Here is a 22,598-nt window from a genome sequence, read left to right on the forward strand (position 1 = left end):
ATCCGTCTTGACCGGCACAACCTATGTGTGCGTCAACACGCCTCCCCGGCGATGGTACTCACCGAGTAGCTCCTTGAAACGGAAGGCCTCAGAGAATGGACAGGACTCGATAACTGCGGACATCGGACCCTCTGGACGTCGGGATTTCGGAAAACCTGGTGGGCCTCTGTATACCTCGGATCTTGCTCTCTCAGCTAGGCTCTGGTCGGGATACTTCGCACTTCTCACCGCCTCGTCTGGGTTGATCGCAGCCTCAGTCGCCCCCGCTTGACCGGAGGGAGCTTACAGGAAATCCTGCTGGTACGCGTTTATGGTCCGTCCAGCTGTGGCAGGAGACCGGGTCTGCAACGCACCGCCGGCGCGTGAGATGAGAAAGTGTCCCTATTCGGGCGCCATTATGTGGTAAATAAAAATACCGGACTGAATTTCATACGGAATCTTAAAATAAAGTAAATAGCTCAAAATAACAAGAGGCAGAATCCGTGGTATAAGAGGTTTTCTAATGGGCTTTATTCCATTCAAAATGGCCGACTCGAGTCGCGGCCTTCAGGTTCCGTCACCACGAGGGTTCAGGAAGTGAAGTACAATAATTTATTAACAGACATGTATTTTTATAATAAGTGAATTACAATGAAACGAATGTAGAAGGCGTAACATTTGATAAGAAAAGTGACAAAACAGTGACATAATCGAAACTAGGCGTAATAAGGAATAAAGGAAACATGATTGGTTTGCTTTATCAGACATAGGTGGATCTATAAGATAATACTTGGCATAGATGCGCGCGCGGCAGCATGACGTGTAATTGACGTGCAACTAGGGGGTGAAGGGGACTTGACATTTAGCTCTACATGTGGAGACGAGAAGTCTGGGGTCAAGTCAACCTAATCCCAAATCATATCTAACATCCTATGTTTAAAGAACTATGTTATCCACAAGGAAGAGACTCTCGGACAGAATCTATTCTATACTGACTGTGTACGTGTACAAGCGTCTAAGTGTCTATATGAGATGCGAGGGATAGAAAACTTTCCATGGCAACAGGGCTATGAATCACTTGCAGGAGGACGGAAAGGCTGAGTCCCTTGCTTGTGAGCTAAAGGAAATGTTTACCTAAATCACTGGACAGGAATGCATCGGCTGAAGAGCAAAATAGATAATTCGAAGGTGAAATACAACTTCTTGGCAGACGGGCGAAAACTGGCCGAGGCAGGCACCGTTAGCTGCACAGGGAGTAGGACAAAGTTCATGGATACAGATGCGAGCTCAAGCTGAAGCTGTCAGAGACAGAGAGCAGGGAAAGGCTTTGAGGACAGAATCGGGCCTACTTGCCTGAACTGTAAAAATGAAGTAACTTAGCCATATAAAGTCGGTGGCCTGTCACACCTAGGAATCGAATATCCAGCCCATTGATGGCGGATCTGACAGAGAACATGTCGACGGTAGACACACATATGTTTGCGTCTTAGAAACTGGAACTGGAGGGAACATACATGTACTTGTAACATGCATATAGAACCGTTGGGGTCCAAGATAGGGGACATAACTGATCAGGAAAATCCACATTTCCACAGAGGAGTGGGAAGATAGGAGGAAAGAAAGGGAGCACCAGCTGGCGTTAGAAAAGCTCAGGTTAGAGCATGCGCAGGCTATGGCGCAGCTGGAGGTCAAGAAGCAACAGCTAGAGACTGAGAGGGTCTTAGCGCAGGAGAGGATGGCGGAGGCTGAGAGGGCCTTCACCAGGAAGAAATCAGCTCTGGAGGGTGGACTATCCCCTGCGCGCAGTTTTAATTTTCTGGGCTCCCCAGGGAGGGTTGAGTCCAGTGGTGGTAGCTATATAGATTTCAGTGTAGGAAATCCCGGTCCCAGTTCCCCCAGTCTGGTACCTGTTCCCCAGGAGGAGGAGTTAAGGTTAAAATTCAGGGGCAGTAGGAAACTGTCTCACCAGACTTGGGAGGAGTTTGTGGATGGATGTGAGGATGCAATGTTTGATTGGATTCCCACAACAAGTGATTTTGATATACTGTGTAATCTGGTTCTCAAAGAACACCTGCTCAGTTGTTGTGTGCCGGGGTTGCGCCAACACCTGTTGGGGTGTGGATTGTCTGAGCCCTTTGAGCTTGCGGATGAAGCAGAGCGCTGGGAAAGTGCTAGAGGTTCTCTACAGTCATTAGGGAGTGAATCCAAAAGTAGTGGTTCAGGTATCTTCCAGCCCAGCGTGGTGGAAGAGGCTCAGTGTAGCCCAGCTAGGTCCCAGGATAGCGAGGAGGGTGTAGGGGCTTACGGCCTGGCTCAGTGGAGCGGGAGTAAGTGGGTGACCGAGGGTCCCCAGACGTACGAAACCCTGCCTCAGGACTTGGATGGTTTCATGAGGGAACACCAAGTTGGGGACCTAAGCTGTCCTGTTAGCCCATTTGAGGAAGATCTCCTAGTGAGTAGAGGACCTGGGGCGCCTGTAAACAGGGCTCCTGTGGTTCTAAAGTCTGGCAGTACCGCTCCGGTAGGGAGGGTACAGGAGTCCAGCGTGAGGAGTGATTGGGGGATGAGTTTCCCAGTGGAAGAGCCAGTGGGTCAGGGACTACCCAGTTGGGCTAGGATCCCGTGTAGTGACCATGGGGACACCACTTCTGTTCTGGGGGATCTCTGCGCACTGTCAGGTGGATAGGGGACGGGAGATCTGTGCCAGACAGACAGTCACCCGACTTATGTGTCGTATGTTAGCCTCAGGGGGATGGAGAGTAAATCCCCAGAAGTCCTGGAGTGCCAGCCAATTATTCCACCAAAGGTTCTAGGCCGGAGGTTGGGAGGCCAGGTTCAGGGTCAGCCTGACCTGGGACGTCTGTAACCAGCGTCCCGACCGGTTCTTCTTCCAGAGGTACCTCCCCAGTTGGTAGGGAGCAGGGCTCTGGAAGGGGGTGCAGAGGGTGGAAGAGCCCACCTCTGACCCCGGTGCAACCTGAGGGGTTAAACCCTGGGTTGGAATGGCGTTCTAGGTGTACCCCTCGCCAGAGGAGGAGTAACCCTAGGAGAAGAGGTAGGGGGAGGAGAGCCTTCCCTGAGACTCCTGGTCCGCCTGAGGGTGTAGACCCTAGGCTGGAGAACCAGTGGCAGTCTAGTCCTGTATTGCAGAGAGGAAGAGTGGAGAATGGCCGCTATGTGCCAGGGGTTACTACCCCCCACTCGGTGATTAGGCAAGGACCAGTGGCACCTGGGTGGCCTAGGGCCTGGTCCTGGCCACGGACAGCTTGGGAGTACCAGTGGGGTAGCCCAGTTGGTCCGGACAGTGGTGTTAGAAGGAATTCCATGGGTTCACCGTGGCATAGAACCGGAGGGTGTCCCTGCAGTTGCGGGCCCGCGTCCGTGTTCTAACGCCCCAAGCAGGGAAGACCATCACGGTGGTGATTGGTCTGTCCTGCGTTTTGGCTGGAAGGGGGTTGTGTTGGACTTGGCCCTTCTGGCAGGATCACCCCTGAACTTTTTTGCTTTTATTGGTGACTTGGTGGTAGTGGTTTTTGGTTTCTGCGCCCTTTCCCTGTGTCCCAGGGTAAAGTGCGTGCGCCCTCTGAGTGCATGTGGTCAGATAGGCCTGCCCTCCCATAGGAATGCATGGGGAATGTATGTGTCCCTGGTAGTTCCTGATGCGTGGGGTGTGCAGGCTTGAGTTTGGTATGTGCGGACTCGTGTGATCGAATGCTGCGCAATGATGTATGATGCGTGATTATGTCATGTGCGGAAGTGCCACTTCTAGGAGTTGGCATATTAGTGTAAAGCGTGTCTGGCATGTGATTGGCTGGAGCTGGCTGGTGAGCCTGGCTCCAGGTGTCTGGTTGGGTCTGCCCCAGTGGTGAGTGTGAGATTGGCATGCTGATGGCTGGGGAGGAGTGCACCTTGGACCTGAATAGGGCAGGGCTTTCCCCACACAATGCTGGCTCCGCCCCCTGTGGTGCGACTGATGACCCTAGCCCTGCCAGTGAATAGAGTGAGGGGCCGAGCACATCAAGGGTGCTCCCCAACCAGCTGCGACTGGTTTTTCCCCTCACCCTGAACCCAGAACAAAGGGAAAAGGTGTATAAAAATGGGGCTGCGTCCCCACAGAGTTGTTCACTTCCAGGATCCTGAGGGGGGCTCCTGCTGCTGGAGGCCAGGAGGAACCGCCACTTGGGACTGCCTTCCTGCCCTGGAGGGCCCAGTGAGCTGGCCCCTGGCCCAGCCTTGTCCCCCTGCCCACCTTCCTAAGAACTTGGCTGGACTTGGTGGTTGTTCTCCCCCAAAGCGCTGGGAGCGCTTCATTTGTGGCCCTAAGCGCCTGGAAGCGCTTTAATTTGCTTGTAGCGCTCAGGAGCGCTTTATTGCTGAAAGCCGATGCCCACCCGGCGTTGGCCCCGTCTTTGCCGATCGAGCGGGAGCCACCCCGCTTATTTAATTATTTAATTGGCGGGTGCCCACCCCGCATTGTGGTGTGCTTGCGGGTGCCAACCCCGCTTATTTGATTATTCTTACGGCGGGTGCCCACCCCGCCGTATATCGCATCTAACGAGGGAGCCTACCCCTCTGGTTGCCGAGTTTGGAGATCACCGCTGCGGCCGGGCTTGCAGGAAGTCAGGCAGGCCGAGGGCGGGACTCCGGGACAACCGGAATCGGAACTAGGAGGGCGGGAGCCTACCCCGCCTCCTTCCAAAGCATCGCGGCTGCTCTGAGCCCCGGAGCAGGCAGGAGCCTACCCTGCGCCCCGGGGCACTCTGCCTGGAAGAGGAGCAGTGCCGCGAGAGAAGGGCCGACGAGTGCTGCCGGCCCCGGAAGCAGAGAGAACAGAGGCGACGCGGGAGTCCCCCTAGCAACAGCTCGGTGAGTGCGGAAGGGCTGGGGGACGACTCCGTGTGCGTGCGGGTCGAGCGCTAGTGCGCTCCAAAGACGAGGCCCGCATCCCTCATTTCAAAGAGTCCCCCGTGTGGGACTCCGGCGGTGGGGGCATTCCTGACGTACCGGCAGGCACCGGGGCAGTGCGAGTGTCGGGCGGCCCCGGAAGGCAGCGGGCCGCCCCAACGTGTTCACGAGCCCCGTGAGGCTCCAACGAAGGAGGGCACATCTGTTTAGAGCGCAGTGCACGCTCCAACGCATACGGGGGCATTTCTTTTGCGATTGAGTGGCCCCAGATGGCAGCGGGCCACTCCCACCTTGCCCCACAGAGTTGTGCAGAGCCATGAAGGCTCAGGGGGCATTTCTTGTCTTGAGGCTCCAATGCTCAGGGGGCATTTCTTGTTTAGAGCCTGAAAGGCTCAGGGGGCCACAAGTGTCGCAGATTTAGAGTCCAGGAGAGGCTCCAACCCCTGCCATATTTGTTTAAGAAGGCACAGTGGTGCCCCAGCCTCTCTCCAGTTGCCCAGCACTTAGTGGGCAACTGCTACGTGTAGGTTGTGCTTTGTGCGCCCTGGTTTGCGCAGCCTGCGCGGGCATGCCCTGACTTTGCTGGACACAGGGCGTCCTTGCCCCTTCAAGGCCAGTTGGCCTAGGGACTGCCACAGGTTGTGGCTAATGTGACTTTGGCGCTATTCTTCCTTTCCTGCACCTCTGAATGTGTGTTTATGCATCATGTGCCTTGTTCTACACCTCTGAATGTGATGCATCATGTGTAACGTGCTATTACCCCTACAGGTATTGTGATACTTAGGTGGTTGCTTTTCTCCTAGTACAGGTGGTACTAGTGAGGTTCTGATTCCCTGCGTAATATTTTCCTAAGGTGGTTAGGGTTGCGTAGGTGGTACTTACTTGATACCAGTAGTTACTGGTTGTGTGCTACATTTGCTATTTTTTACTGCAGTATTTTATATCCTATGTGCTAATTTCTACAAAGTGCTAATTCCTGATAGTGGTCCATGTGGCCCTGTCCCCTGTACATATAATCCCTTGTAAATTCTGCCCGTGCCTGTGGGCACAATTGTAGAGTGTGTGTTTTTATCTAATGTGTTTTGGAATAATACAAAGGCTATTTTTATATAATACCTTGTGTGGAGTTTCCTTTGTGGTGGGCCTTGGGTGTTGTTGCTGAGTGCGCGCGCAAACGCTTTACACATCGCCTCCGGGATAAGCCTGACTGCTCGTGCCAAGCTACCAAGTTGGTGAGCAGGGGTTATCTTTGGCGTGTAACTCCCCAGCCCTGACTAGAGTGGTGGTTTCTGCCTGGCTTTGGCGCAAGCCCTAGCCAACCAGAAATCGCCATTTCTAACAGTCACCTATATACCTGAATAAATTTACAGCCTCGAAATATACTGGATGCCCTTACGATTTCAGTCACATTTGGACCTATAGTCCCGATATAGAACCCTAACACCACAGAGAGTGTTATATGTGCTGTTTCCATTCCAACAGATACAAGAGCCCCAGAAAGTCTTCGAATAGATCTAGTGTGAAGTTTGTTACCTTAGTTCCCCAAAAATGAGGATTCTACTTATGCTGCGAGTGCAGATCCATCTTTGAGACAGGGAGGATTTGGAGCCTTAAGGTCATTTGTGGGATTGCCAGAACTGGGTTCCCTTGAAAGGGAAACACCTTCGAATGTACCCAAAAGCATGCCTAATGTTAAGGTAGTGTCCAAGCCACCTGAGACAACATGTATAATGGCAGATGAGAATATAGACGGGTGGTTAAGGGAACGCTGTAGGAAAGTAGGATTTGCTTCTTATGGTTACTTCCACTTTTTGCTTGATGTAATGCTGTTTTTGGCTAGTCTGACTGGGATCCTGCTAATCAGGACCCCAGACTATCTGCTTTCTCCTTAAACTGTAATGTTATGTACTTAGGTACACCCCATATTGGATACTGGGGAATCCTTGTGAGTCCCTAGTATATGGTACACATGTGTCCAGGGTATAGGTACCCCAGAGGTCTCCAATGGGCTGCAACATGTATTATGCCACCCATGAGAGACCATTCAAAATGGAACTACATGCCTGCCACTGCAGCCTGTGTATGTCAGTGCATGCACCACTTACTTAAAATATAGGTTTACTATATCTCAGAGTCACTGAACCTAAAACCTATGAGTCACCCCTAGAGCAGGCCTTTACAATCCTGAAAGCAGGGTGCTTGGTTCTAAGTGAGAGGGTGCCCCTGCATGAGCAGGACACCCCTGCAACCTACGGAGTCCAATCTCACGGGTTATCAGTGAAGCAGCCATATATTAGCATACAGCATTAGGTGACTGCGTGATGACCATCTCGAAAACAGCAGCAACTAACCATATCGAGTTTGGTGTCAAAAATATTGGAATCATATCCCCATACTGGTAACAGGTGTGGGAGGTATAATTCCACCTACCAGGAAGGCCCTTAGTTGGGTCCTCAGTGTTCCCGTTACCAGTCTTCTAGCTCGACTGCAAAAAATAGTTTCTGCTGACCAGAGACACATTTCTGCCCTCCTACTGCTGAGCCAAGCTCGAGCAGGGGAAGGCAGAACAATATGCATCCTGTCACAGGGAGGTGTGACCACCTCCCAGACAGGATCAAGGTCCAGATGTAGGAAAATCTGAAATACCGATTTCTTAATAGCGAATTTTACCGATTCGCTATTAAGAAATCGGTATTTCCTATGTAGGTAAAGATTCGGTAAAAAATATCGAATCCTTAATATTCCTTATTACCGAATTGGTACTTGAGATTCGGTAATAAGGTATACCTACCCATTCATTTCTGTGGGCTTGGAGGCCCATAGGAAGGAATGTGAAAACATTCACTATTAGCGATTCAGTATTACCAAATCGCTAATAGCGGGAGCACTTTCAAGGGTGCCACTGTGTCAAAAGGACACCCTGTTGCACCCCTGAAATGTGCATTTGTGCACATGTGGCGCACATACATGCCCTAAGGGCATGAATGTGTGCCACATGGCACTTAACAAAAAACAAAAATGTGATTTTTTAAAGGAAATCGGTAATTACCACCAACTTGAAGTTGGTGGTAATTACCGATTTCTTAAGGCTCAAAAGCACTCTTTAATGTGCTTCCTACATGGCATATAAGAAATCGGTATTACATGCAAGAGCAATAAGGAATCGGTATTACTGATTCCTTAAATGCAAGAGCAATAAGGAATCGGTATTTATCGATTCCTTATTTACCGAATCCTTACCTACATTAGGAATGGCTAAATACCGGTCGGTAATGCTGAAATTTACCGAATTTCGGCGTTACCGACCGGTATTTAGCCAACTACATCTGGCCCTTAGTTTATTAGGGCGGGTGGCTGTGCGTACCAGCGCCTGAAAACCTGCAAGAGGGCCACATTTGGTGTCCCTGTGCATAGTCCAGTTCAAACCAGTCCTGGAAGTCGTTGGCTCCTGCTCTGGCGTGAAACTGGACAAAGGACATGGGAGTAACCTCTCCCCTGTTCAGACCCTCCCCTGTGAGGGTCCCCTGAATCTTTCCAACCATCTCCCGTGGGTACTTAAGGACTTACCTGGCTATAGGACCTTAGATTCATTGTGGACAAGATTCAGAACTGAAACCACTGCACTTCGGCCGTCTGGGCACTCTGGACTTAGCTTAACTTCGTTTGGGCCTGACTTCGTCTCCCTCTCAGTCTGCTGCAATGTCTGTGCCTGTGCACTGTACAGGATCCGAGCAGGACTGGGGGAGCATCCAAGACACCTGAAGATAATCTCCCTTGGAGAGAAGGAGTAACTCCTCTGCATTTCCAGGCACTGCAACACTGCTGACTGGTCTGCTGATCCCGAGCTCCTACGTTACCAACACAGGAGGTGGGTTTCTACGTGTCTCGAGGTCTGAGCTGCCCTCTCACTGAGTTTGAGGTCAGAATCCCTTGTGGGGGCTGCAATACCAGAACCCCTGTGCACAGCATACTTTTGAAAATGCATGTGCTTGTTGGCAATCCTGCTACAAGTGAATTGGGCTCCAAGTAGCCCCTACCTCTGGCACCCTTTCTTACAAAGATCTTCAACCACCTTGCACCGTGTGCCCTGTGGCCTGTTGTTTTGTGAAGCTGCCGGAGGTCCTCTCGTGATTCATGTGCCTCCGGCCTGTGGGTACGATTGAGGGCCAGCTTTAATTTCCTTGGGCTCCCCTGATTGATCGGGGTCTTCCATGACTCCTCTGCTTGTGGTGAGTCTCCTGGACCTTGCTGGCCCAAACCGTACACTTCATTGCTTTTGCCAAGGCTTGGTGATGCCCCCACTGGACACCGACTCCTCAGCACTCGACATTCTTCGTGTGACAGCTCGCATCTGGATCCTGGTTGTCCTCAAAATCGCGTTGTTCCTGCAGCTGCAGAGTCAAGGTCACCGTCAACTATCCTGAAGCACCCAACATCAGTGGGCAATCGTCTACCCCATCCCTGGTCACTCTCAAGTGACACAGACTCTGTCCCTTCTGCTTTCAGATACTCTTCGACAAGAATCCACATTTGGAAGCCAAAGGACACTTTCTCCTCTTCCAGCAGCGGCTCTTCTTCGAAGTCCTCCATTGGGTTCGATGGCGGTTTCTGACACCACTTCACACCTATGCACCTGACTTCCCTGGGTAAGGAAACTTGGGTACTTCGGTATCGACGGCTGGAGTGGCTCTCCAACCTTCTGTCTTCCAAAGGGTTTTCTCAAAGTCCACTGGGAAGGGTCATTAATCTTTAAAAATACAATGGTGACTTGCACATAGACTTGTACTGAGCATGCAGTCATGTTCACTCACTGCACTACACACGCTCTCAGTGGGGTCCCTATCTACTCACCTTGGGTGGTTCCTTGGGGCCCCAGCAATTCTACGTCCTCTTGACATTGTCCTGACTTAAGTCATGGGTGTTATGCCACTTTTTTAGTATATGGTTCTGCCCCCCTAAGGCCCGCTATATATTTGTGCTATTTACTGTGTTTTCTTTGCTCTGGTATTGTGTGCTTTGTGTATATCCCTGTGTGGGAGATACTGAAACATACTAGATAGTATTATTTAATCAATACATATTTTTATAAATACCTTGTGTGGTTCTCTTTCATTTATTCAATATAATACTATTGTATTCCGATAAAACAAGCTGCTTTACACTCCTTCAAGACTAAGCTTGAAGGCTGCTCTCCACACCTACCACCTGGATAACTTTCTAAGGTTTTCTGAGACCTCCTAAATCATCAGTTGTCTGGACTGGTGCAAGCTGCCCACTTACATTAGGGGTCATCATATACCAAGCCAGCCTCTCAGAAACACAACATACTTTTAAGGGAATGTAATGTACCGTTGAATGAGACTTGGAGTACAGAAATAAGCCTGGGGATGATTCAGTCAGCTGTAAAGGTGAATTTGGTAGATGTATGCAAATTAAAACTTGAATTGGATGAAATGATAAGAGTGGCCCTTATGTAAATGGCGCGGTGAATGGCAACAATGTATCCTTCTTGGTTGATACTAGTGCTACTCGTTCTACTGTAAGATCAGTGGAATTTCCGAACCTAACCTCCTCAGGGAGAACAATCCAAGTTGTTTGAGTTGCTAATTAACAGATGAGAAATCCCATTACAGAGGAAGTCCCTGGTAAAATAGGGAATTTGGAGGACAATCACCAGTTCGTGGTCTATGATTCAAGTCTGGTAAATCTGTTAGGGTGTGATTTGCTGTGCAAGCTGAATTGCAATTTTTACTGTACACCAAGAAATGTGGAGCTTTAGACACACAATGATGATGTGGCTTTTAACCCCTTCAGTGCCCGCCCCTTTCCCCGCCCTGTGCCGGCCGTTGTATTAGCGGGCGGGGTCTATGACGAGCTGGACTCGTCATGGGCACAGCGCCACCGCGGCCCATGACGAGTCCAGCTCGTCATGGGCACTGAAGGGGTTAAAATGACAAATAACATTCCAGTTATTGCCATGTATCCCATGATGACATGTGAAGATCTGCATTTGGACCTTAGAGACTCAGTGAAATTTGAAGTCTGGGGTGTTTCACGTAACTCAAACCTCATGGGCTTGCAGAAGCCTAGCGGTAAGAAACGCATAGTGCAGGACCTACAATAAATAAATAACATTAAGGTCACTTTTTGTTCTGTGGTACAAAATCCTACTGTAATATTGTTTCAGGTTCCATGTGAGGTTAAGTGGTTTATTACTCTCACTAGGGCATGCTATGTCTCTGATCAATAGAGAGTGACTATCTGCACATATAGTCAATATGGCTTTGGTGTGGTTCATGATTTCAAACAGTTATGGTCTCAAAGGGGTTTCACGACCTCTTCCTGAATGCCCATTCGAAATGGGGAGAAAGGTCGAAGACTAACTGAGGCTTTGCAAATACCAGCTCAGATTGCTATTGTTAAGTGATCTGCGCACTGTAAGGGTGATGATTATGTAACTGTTGGCAATAGGTATGTGGATGAAGTGGCAAAATACTGTATCTATATTGCTTGTACATTTACTGGTGAATATGTGAATGAAAGATCAGATGAAACCAGCTGCAACCTTGCATTGACAACAGCAGACACTTGGGAAGAAGTAAAGTGGTTGCAGGAAGAGGTGTCAGAGGAAGAACATCAAAGTTGGGTCAAAGCAGGTTGTGTTAAGAGAGATGAGCTCATGATTTGGGTTTCAGCAGATGGAAGACCAGTGATGCCTACTAGTCTTTTCTGACCAATGGCACAATATTATCATACTCCCACTCATGTAGGGAGGGATGCAATGGTGAGGTTGTTTTGACAAACCTAATTTAATCCCAGATTTAGGTTGATGCTGAAGCGTTGTGTTACAGGTGTGTCATGTGTCAACAGAACAATGTAGGCAAAAGAACTGCCATTACATTGAGTCACATTGGGAGGCCTGGTGATCCGTTCAATAGGATGCAACTAGACTTCATAGAGATGCCTGTGTGCAATAGACTGAGGAATGTGTTGGTAGTGGTGTGCATTTTTTCACACTGGGTTGAGGCATTCCCTACACGCAGTAATGGAATTTTGACAGTTGCAAAATTATTGCTGAGGGAGTTAATACCTAGGTTTGGCTTCCCAACTTTGCTGGAATCTGACTGAGGGATACAATTCACCAAGGAAGTTTTGAGAATTCTGTGAGCTGTTTTGTAAGTTTAACAGAGAATGCATTGTATTAACAGGCCTGAGGCTTTGGGTCTGGTAGGACAGGTCAATGGAATTTTGAAATCAAGGCTTGCCAATGTGTGTGCTTCCACATCATTGAAATGCTTTGCCGTTGTGTTGAATAGTCTTCTCAGCATACCTGATCGATGGACTGGCTTGTTACTCCATGAGATTATCATGGGTTGGGCATTAAGACTGCCTGCAGTGCCTGCAAATGTGATTGTCAACATCACTGATGATTTGGTGCTCAACTACTGTATAGCACTGGCTGGTGTGGTTCATTCTGTGTCTCATCAGGTCAAAGCTGCTATGGTCCTGCCTCATTAGAAGCTATTCCATGACATGACTCCTGGTGACTGGATCCTTGTCAAGAAACACATGAGGAAAAGCTGTTTGGAGCCTTGTTGGCAGAGGCTGTACCATGTGATTATTATCACAATGACTGCAGTGAATTGGGGAGGTCTCCCCAATTGGTGTATGCTGCCCACAGTTGCCAAGTTCTGTGTCCCCTCAATGAGGTAATAGCACATGTCCCAGAAAAGCCAGTGGAGGTTTAACAACCACAAGAACAGGTTAGTCTAGGCAAGATGTTGGAGAACTCTGATCTGAGTGAAGCTGGAGAAGGAGAGGAAAACACACTGAGAAGCTCAAAGAGAGTGAGGGTGCCTTGTAGGAGGTAATTTTGTTGCGAATGAGGAAGAGTTTGAACTGTCTGAATCCTGAAATAGTAGCGGAAATTCATATGAATCTCAGGGGACTTGGGGCCAGATGTATGACCCTAAATTGCATGAGCAAACAGGTTTGTTACCCGTTTGTGCATGCAAAATATTACAGGGCCATGTACAATTCCTAATTAGCGAGTCACAACTTACTTGTGACTCGCTAATTAGGAATTGCGAGTCATTATTAGGACAGGGCATGCCAAGGGTGTCCCTTCCTAATAGCGAGTCTCTACCCTATGTAAAAATGTTTTGCAACTGCAATTGCGGTCTCAAAACACTTGCGAATTACCGCCCTCAAGAGGGTGGTAATGAAGTCCAAAATGGGAAGGGGTCCACAGGGGACCCCTTCCACTTTGTGACTGGCTCCAAAATTATTTCTTAAGGGCAGGCAGTGGTCCCAGGGACCACTACCTGCCCTTAAAAGTTAAACAAAAACGTTTAATTATTTTTTTTTAATGCATCCTGTTTTCCTTTAGGGAAAACGGGCTGCATTTCTTTTTTAAAAACTGCTTGATTATAAAGCAATCCCAGACATGGTGGTCTGCTGAGCCCAGCAGGCCAGCATTCCTGGGAGAGCCAGCCATTCACAATGGGGTCGCAAATTGCAAGTGGCTCATTACTATTCATTAGCCTTGCATTTTGCAACCCCATTGGGGATCGCTAACAGTGTCTCTGACACTGTTGTACATTTGCTTTTGCGTCTCACAAATTGCGACTTGCAATTTTTCGCAATTTTCGAGTCACAAGAGCAAATGGTCGTACATCTGGCACTGGATCTACAGTTTGAGCTCATATTTCAACCTCCTTTGCTAATAAGACTGAGTGCTTTGATCCATTAAATTTTTAACATGATCGAGTTTCCTTTCTTGGACGCCAAGGAGTATCCTGTGCTTGTCGATTAACTGAAACACTTCCTTTTGAAACAGATTGTTAGTAAACTCAAGCCTTTCATCATGAGAGACATTGAACAGGGCACAAGAAAGAAAGAAAGGCTCATAAAGACTTTGTACATAATCTGTTGTTTATTGATTGAAATTGGTTTTGCCGTTTGCACAGGTTGAAATCAACAGAAAAGATTCTGTAACTGCTACGTTCCACACAAAGGTTTAGATTTTAGCAAAGTGATGGAAGCCAAAACCAAAACAAATTCTATAGCTGATGTTACACTTGCACTAGTTCTAATAGACATAGAAGCATCAAAATAAGTGTATTAATAGTCGTAGTCGTAGTACTCATAACAATAATTATAGGGTTGTGTCCTAGCTACATATAGGCCAGGAGGAATGATTCCAGCAGTTGCACCAACTACATCACATTCTGCTGACAACAAAGTACAAACATGGAGGACTAAAATGCCACATACAGACATGTCAAACGGATATTATAATTTGAATGTGTATCTATCTTTGGTTGCTGTATGAGTATGTTGATACGATAAGTGCAAGAGATTATGTGTGTCACCTGCCTCAGTAGTTGAGAGCACTATCCACCATCACATACCTTTGGCATATATCTGTATCTGTTGATGTGATGAGTTAATTCTATTAATAAGGTAGTTTTCAATATTATTTTTAGAATTTTGATTTAGTACTGTCAGAAATTCTGATTTTCAAGCATTTGAATAGGAATTCTTCTTTTAAGGGGTGCAGAATTTGCAGGTAAATATTTAGCATCTCTCAAAATGCTAGATACGGTGTATGTTCACAGACACAATCTGACTTGTTCAACGTCTGATGTGGAAAAGAAATTTCTGAATTTAATGGAGTATAGATGGAGAGACCTGAAGGCTCAAGCTGAAACTGGCGAAACTGGTTACATTGCAGAAAATCACATATGGGGTAATGAAGAACTCAAAGAGCAAGTACTACCTGCCCTTGCATTGTATTGGGAACATAAGGGAAATTGTGCATACATATTGATAAGAGTTATTTTGTTCTATTGTTTTTAAGGGAGAGTGATTGTAAACATGTTTTGAAGCAAGAGGGAGGAATTCCCGTCAGCTAGAAGGACAAGGTCCTGTGATTCCTGGAGTATATTTCATTTGTGGACAAAATGGATATTTCAAATTGTCTTTTGGATGCCATGGCATTTACTATCTTAGTATAGTGTTCCCGAATATATACCATGTTGACCATTTAGATGATCCAGTATGAGATAACAAAGTCAAGACAAAATGAGGTGTTAATCTAGCTGGAGTAGTAGGTGAAATCTTTGGTGCCATCATTCTATCTTTAGGTATGATCTTGCATGGCCTGAAGATTAGGAAGTTGTCTACTATTGAGCACAGATTAGCCACTGGTACTGCACATTTTCTACTGCTTATTAGTACGCAAATGGCATTGATTAGATCAATGGTTTTACCTAACAGACTTGAATTAGACATTCTACACACAAAAGAGGGTGGAGTCTGTCTGATGCTCAAACTCCAGCAATGCTGTTTTTATATATCCGATGAGAGACATGATATGGATGAGTATATCCAGAAAATATTTGGGTTGAGAAAGGACTTGGAAGGATTGAAAGCAATAGACAATTTGAAAGCTATTGGAAATGGATTGTCTGCTGTGGGAAAATAGTTTGGGAATTTGAAAAGTAGAATATAAGGTGCTATCTTGAAGTCCATTTTGATAATTGCTCTTTGTGTAATATTAGTGTTGTTAATCTTAAAGGGTTATAGATATGCTCAAGTTAGACAGGTAGGGAAAAGAAAAAGAGCAGCTGTGGAGTTAGAGGAGAGTCAGAGTAGATACTATGACAATGTGAAATGTCTGGAGGACTTTACAAAAAGTGATTAGGACACCACAGTTTTAGATGGGTCGTCTGATAAGATTAGATTGTTAACTGTGATGGTTTAATAAGCCCTCAGAGGGGAAACTGGAGCAGCATAAAATTGGCTCTACCCTCATTATCCTTGCTTAGGCCATATATGTATATTGAGGCCGTAAGTATTTATTCATGCGATATAATGGAACCCGCAAGAGAAAAGTGAACTTAAAGCCACATACGGAGTGCATGTGCTATGAGTTCACAACATTAATAACTGCATATTTTCGCTAATGCTTTGTTTTCAGTAACAAGTTATAGTTTATATGCATTTATGAGAAGAACTTTGCTTTTTGCTATATAATGGAATGCGTATTGATGAGCACTAACTTGACCAAAGGCCTTAAGCATTTGGGTTTCGCAACGTCTAACTTTCCTTGTTAATATTTTCTTGGCTAGAGTGTTTTTCTCCCTTCTCCAGGTGCCTGATAAGATGACCTAATGAAAGGAAAAAGACTCTTTGAGTGAAACAGATAAAGAAGCGAGAAGTGAGTTAAGGGTGAAACAGATTGCAGACAGAGGGGGGGCTTACTGTCCATGTAGAATGAAGGCATAAATTCTAGGTCATCTTGAAATATGTGGATCAAAGAAGAAAGAGAAATAAATGTGGTTTTGAAACATACATCAAAGAATAAGTAATTATGAGTGTGTTTTGCCAAAGAGACTATTGTTTGTAGGTGGTCTTTAATTGGGTCCTTGCCAATACTTTAGGAGGCTCTTTGAGGGTATAACTAGGCAATGTTCTGTGGCTTTGAACACACTATGCTGAGGAGGCTTCTTTAGAATAGGAGATGTTTAGACCTCTGGGTCTTACAGTCTATGCTTTATTTTCATTCTATGGCTTCATGCTATCCCGTACTTTATTTTAGAAACCTCTACTGAAGTTTCACACTGACACCTTTCTCTTTATTTTATGGATCTTATTGAAGCTTAATTTACCATTTTTTTGCGTTGTTTGATTAGAAATCTTCATGCATCATAGACAGGAGGATCAAACTTTTCAATCTTCTTTTTCTGCTGTGTTTCTTTTACATTTACCATCGCTACTGAAGTTCTCATTGGTTATTTATTCTTGAGAATTAATTTTGTACGCAGAATTGGTGGTCATTTGATAAATTTAACTTGACTTCCCGGCTTTAAGTTTTACTGTGTAGCCAAATGGAATGCACAGTATTTGTGAATTTAAATTGAAACCTAAGTCCTTTATTCCTCAAGTTTCCTAAAAAGATAAGAGTCAGAGGGAACAATCGAGGCGCAAATCACCTCTGCTGGAACAATGTTGCCTAAACCTGTTTGAGCAGGGGTCAGAATTAAGATTTGTGTGGTCTTTACTGCATACAGTTATTATTGGATGCGTTAAATATTTCACCCTCTGTTAAATTTTGGCTGGTCAAACCTTCTGACATCTAACATTTCAAAGGTGTATGCTATTAACTTTACCATGCAAATTTTTGTGAGAAAAGCAACAGAGTCCATTTTATTCCCTAGAGACTCGTGATAGCTAATATGATTTGCTTCTGATAAATAACTTACCCCAGGATATGGTTATTTATCTGGTGCTATGAAAAGCACCTGGAATTCTGATGAACTCAGAATAAGAGGGACAATGTACATAAAATGTAGTTGATCGTGGGGTTATATTGACATGATATAAATGATTATCACGAGTATGTGAGAGGGATAGTGGGTTATGGAAAATTTTAAATAAGGTTACATTAGCAATCTTTAAACATGTTACTCTTTTAAACAAATTGCTCATCCATGCAAGGTTTGCCTTAAAGAGTAATTTATCTTTTTTTCTCCATTCAAAAGAACTTGTATCTGGATGGACATAACGTTGGAAAATTGTGTAATATTTGTCAAAGGGGAGAAATGGGGAGAGAGTAAGGGTAGCAGATCACCATAAGTACATGGTCAACACTCACCTAACAGTCATATAGTATGTATGACAGTGTGGCTGCAAAGGTCTTCATTCAATGGCCCATATGTGGTCTGTTAGTGACTGCTTGGGGTTCTGGCTTGTTTTGGGTATGACTCATTGAGTCATATGTGTTGCTCCAGTGTATGTAGAATCTAAAACTAGTTTTTGAGAAGATGCTATCTTTGAATTATGTTAGTATCCCCATTAATATATAGCTCTGCTTATCATAGGATATTAAGATGCACAGTATAATCGGTGGAGAAGAGTGTTATAGGAGTTAAATCAATAGTTCAGCTTGCCCAATGCTGTTTTAAAAATAGTCAATGTTTCAAGCTTGGAGATTATTTCTCCATGACAGCTGATCCAATTGTGTTCTATGATGTTAAGTGATATTGTGATTGTTCCTGATTGAGGGCATATGGTAGTGGACTATTGTTAGTTTTAATTTATTTGTTCAGTAATTGTTCTTACTTATTGTGCAGTAGTAAACCTTTATTGTGTAAACATTCATAACATTGTAAATAGTGAAGAACTCCGAAAAGAGGCGCTGTTGTACTCCATCAATTCCTCAACTTGGTAGTTGACGTAGTTGAATGTGTAAATTAATATGCCATCCTCCTCATCCTTCGTATAACATCCTATATTCATTATTATAATAAATCTAGTTGTTACAAGTGCTTCTTGCATGGCAAAGTTACAATGTGCATTAATGTAATCATCTTTCTCTCCCCTAAAGCTTGGTAAACTTATAACTAGATGCTACTTCTAAAGTTGTTCCCAACTTCAACTTGTGCAGCTTTGTAGTGCCCTACTACCCATGCCACCAATAAAAGAATAACGCCAAACACAACAGACTTGGTATGTTCTTACGGGGCCTAATAGATACGTTTTAATGCCAAACATCAGGAATCATCCATTGATGAGGAGCCCAGCCCGAAATGTATTGGGTTGTCTGTAAAATGGATAACTTGAAACAAAATCTATGATGTAGTGTGAAACTGAACATTACACAACTTTTGAAACATCGATAAGAATAAAGAAGATTGTAACCAAACTACTTTTGGATGAATTGATTCAATTTAAAAATTCACCACAGGAGTGCTAAGTGGGGACGTTTTGGCCTTTATGGAAAATGCTCCATTTACTTATTTATAACAGTACACCTTTTGATCAGAAGGTGATACCCACAGGCACCCAAGCAAACAGATTCAAAACAAACATTTTTTATCAACTTAGTGCTAATCTACTAGGAGTGCGACTACAACCTTACTATTTCCTCTAAAACAATAAATGTTGCTCACCGTAGTGGACTAAGTGGGCTTTTCTTATAAATAACGTTGTCCACAGCCATAACTTTTAGAAACTATAAAATGATTTTTTAAAGTCAAGATACAATCCCTATCTGAATGCTAAACTTTGAGACTGTTCCTTGGTGAATGCTCATTACCATGCATGGTTCAAAAAGTGGACCTGAGATTTGCACTGCACACAGCAGCACACAGCTTTTTTAATTAGTAGGCGTTTGGGTGGCATCCCATAGCATTTTGTGGGTGGTGGGCGATTAAGGAATGGAATATTTGCAGGGGACCTTTCAGGGACTTTAGTATAATCTGATCTCAGATCCCGTCCAAAAGTTAGATGCACAGCAGCTAGGCCTTTTCATGGACTAGATCAGAGGTAGCCCATCATACATCCCTACCACACTCCCAAATGCAGTCTGAGGAAATATCTTTGTTCTAGTTAAAACCAGGTGAGCGCTAAAGAACCCATAACCTACCTGAGTTTTGTGCCTTAGGATAACTTTTGAGGTAGGGTCAATGTTATAGAAAAGTGTAGTTTCTGGTACTGAGGAGCTATAAACTAGGGGTGGGCGGTGAACTCCACTGCACCGGCGGAGGTCACAGAGTTTTGCCAAATTCACGCTCCATGTAGAGTGCGGGCTTCTGAAAATCTCCGCAAAGAGGTGTGGAGCGGAGTTTTTCCTCTCACACAGCTCACCAATGTTAAGTTTACGAGCGAGGAAAATCATTTGCTGGACCACCACCCAGCAAGATTTCTCAACGCAGGAGTCATGGCAGGTTGCTACCGCTTGCATTGAGATACCTGCTGCTCACGTTGAGGAAGCTGCATCTCGAGTCTACAGAAAGAGGCAGTGCCCTCTTGCGCTGCTCGTGCTGCCGTTCGTGCTGATTTTAAAGTGTAGGACAAACTCCAGCTGCTAAAAATCAGCATGAGTAGTGCAACTTACCGCACTCCGCTGTTTGCGGAACTCCGTGGAATGCGGCAGAGTTTTTCCAGCATTTTACGGAGTTCCGCGTAGCAGAACTCCTCAAACTCTGCCCAGGCCATCTAAAAACAAAAACATATGGAATTATATGTTAGTCTCAGAAGCTGCTCGCACTGTATAGTCAATTTGCGTATTATATTTTAATTGTTCTGATTTACCTACTGGTAATCAAAAGTGAATATACGGTACTTACTAACCTCTAGCACCTCAGTTGACTGCTCCTCCTGCTGACCTATAGTGAGTCATGTGCTAAAAGAGAATAACTTAGTCATCAAACTGGAGTCTAACAGTAATAGTTACAAAGGCACAAAATATGGCCAACAACTACTGACACAGACTACATCTCCATAGCAACTAAACTGCCACAGGACGCCAAGAAAAGGCTTCACCAGTTGCAAAGATAAGAGGAGCAGAAAGAGTGCTGATTTTCCAACACATATCATACACAATGTAAGCTTCTCTGCAAGTACATTTTTTACAGGAAATAATCTCAAATAACATTGGCAATAAAGGAACCGCTCCTTTCCCTGTGCATGCCCTTTCAGGAAAACTGCACCCAGGTCAAAGCTCACCCCTGGATGAACAAAGATTGCCTACCCCAAAAGGGTGTGGGGGTGTGCAATCTGCTCTCCAAAATTGAAGGCATTCGGTTTTCCATTGACACTTGCACAGAACGCAGGTCAATAAGCAAAATTTGCATTACTCGGTTAGTGAAAATATTGTTGCAAAAATTACCCACCAACCTTGCATGCCTATAACTGGGTGAAGTATAAATCATTTGTAAATTGTGAACTGACAATTTAACACAGGGTCTCAAACTCAAAACAATAAATTAGTTACATTGTAATATTTTACGCGTATTTAAGGTACCTAGCCAAGTCCTTCTTAGGCTGCTTGAGGGCGATCTTTCAAATGATTGTCCCTAGGTCATCATCATCCTTTCAACTTTATTCATTTAAAATAAATACACCATAAAAGTGGCATAAAAACAGGTTCACAGAGAATAAAAGGGCATGAGATAAATACAAATACACAACTTCATTTTACACTAACATCTGACATGATACATTTCAAAAGAGAAAAGTCAAGGACATTGCTCGAATATGGTAATAAGACATAACAGTAACATTTTAAAATATACCACCACCCAACTCAGTCCACCCTACCAAGGCAAAAGCCAACTATCAAAAGTCCTTCTGAGACAACCTGCAGTGGGTAAAAAATGGCCATTGAATAAACTACTGTAGGTAGAAAAGGGGCTATTGAATAACAAATCAAGCAATCAGGAAATAATTGTAAAGACAAAGGATGGGCGGACTTGCCTAAAATTATAGCCCTTCGAAAGGGGCATGATAAAAATCTTTCTGGGGCTTGCCGTAGTACCCACAGAACATTACAATCAGAGCCACATGTGTCCAAAGACCTAGGGCTAAATTTATCAAAGTTCTGCATCGGTCTTGCGCCACACAAGATGACACAAAACCTAGATTTCGATTTACCAAGACATGCAAGACCACCCTAGGTGACCTTGTGTTTGATAAATCTAGGGTATAGCAAGGCAGCGGAAGTCACTGCCTTGCGTTTCACAAAATGGTAAGGGCTTTACGCGGATGGAGTGTGGGTGTTCCCATGCATCCACCTATGTATTCTGATGCCTTCCCCAGATTTACACATACCTGTAAACCCGGGACTATGTCAAACATGAATGCTTTCCCACCAGAGTAGCAACGAGGAGAAATATCTTTATTTCTCTTCATTGTTTCCTTGTTTGCAGCACACTTAGAAAGAGGGAAATGCCTCTGAGGAATGTTTTTGTGCACAAATACGATTCTGCCTACAATGCAGGCACCCTTGCACAACAGAGCAAAGGGGCCTGCATTTTCACAAGGCAGCACATTGTGTGCCAGTGGAAAGAGAGGAAAGGAGTGATCCATATAATGTTAAGTTTGGCACATTCCTTACCTCTCCATTTCACACAGCAAGGTGGCAAGATGTCTTGCTGCGTTGCATTGCATTGCATTGTGTTGCATTGGACAGAACATTGGTAAATCAGCCCCTAAATGTCATTCTTAGCATTCAATACTGGCAGCAACCTGTGACTCAACAACAAAGGATCAGAACAATTGCTAACGAGTAAATGTTGAGGTTCAGTACCAGGAGCAGTGGTGTAACAATACCCCTGAACTCCAAGGAGACCCCTCCGGCACTGTGCAAGGGTGGCGAGCCCCTGATCCGAGTGCTCCTGATGGGGTCCAGAGTGTCGGGTCCCTCCATGTTCTTTTCAGTGGGGGCCCCTCATGTTTCTTTGCGACACAGACTGGGAGACGTTTTCAACATGATATAACCTCGGATAGAAGACGTGGATACTGTATAGGTATTGAAGGTCTCCTGTGCTCAAAAAACACATTTAACAGTTTAATATAATTCATTATCAATAACTGAGCAAAGAAGCCACCAGATTTTACCAGGCCTCTATTTTTATCAAATCAGTCAGTCCTCAACTCTGCTGTGTTTGCTTCTCTAATACATGTTCAGTGTCATCATTTTCACAGTAAGGTGCACACGTCAAACCTCTAATTGCAGCCATCTGTAAATAACACTTCATGCAGTAATTGTATGCACTGCTGCATTTTACTCAAGAAAGATCCTCTCTGTGGGGTTTGTCATGATACAGCTGCAGCTGTCTGGAAGACGCCCATGCTAAAAACAGTCTGCACTTAACCAAGGGTTTAAATCTTCAAAAGTCTGTAATTCGAGTCTCTTTTTCTAA

The sequence above is a fragment of the Triturus cristatus genome, chromosome 6 (genome assembly GCF_964204655.1).
Source record: "Triturus cristatus chromosome 6, aTriCri1.1, whole genome shotgun sequence".
Classification (NCBI taxonomy): Eukaryota; Metazoa; Chordata; class Amphibia; order Caudata; family Salamandridae; genus Triturus; species Triturus cristatus.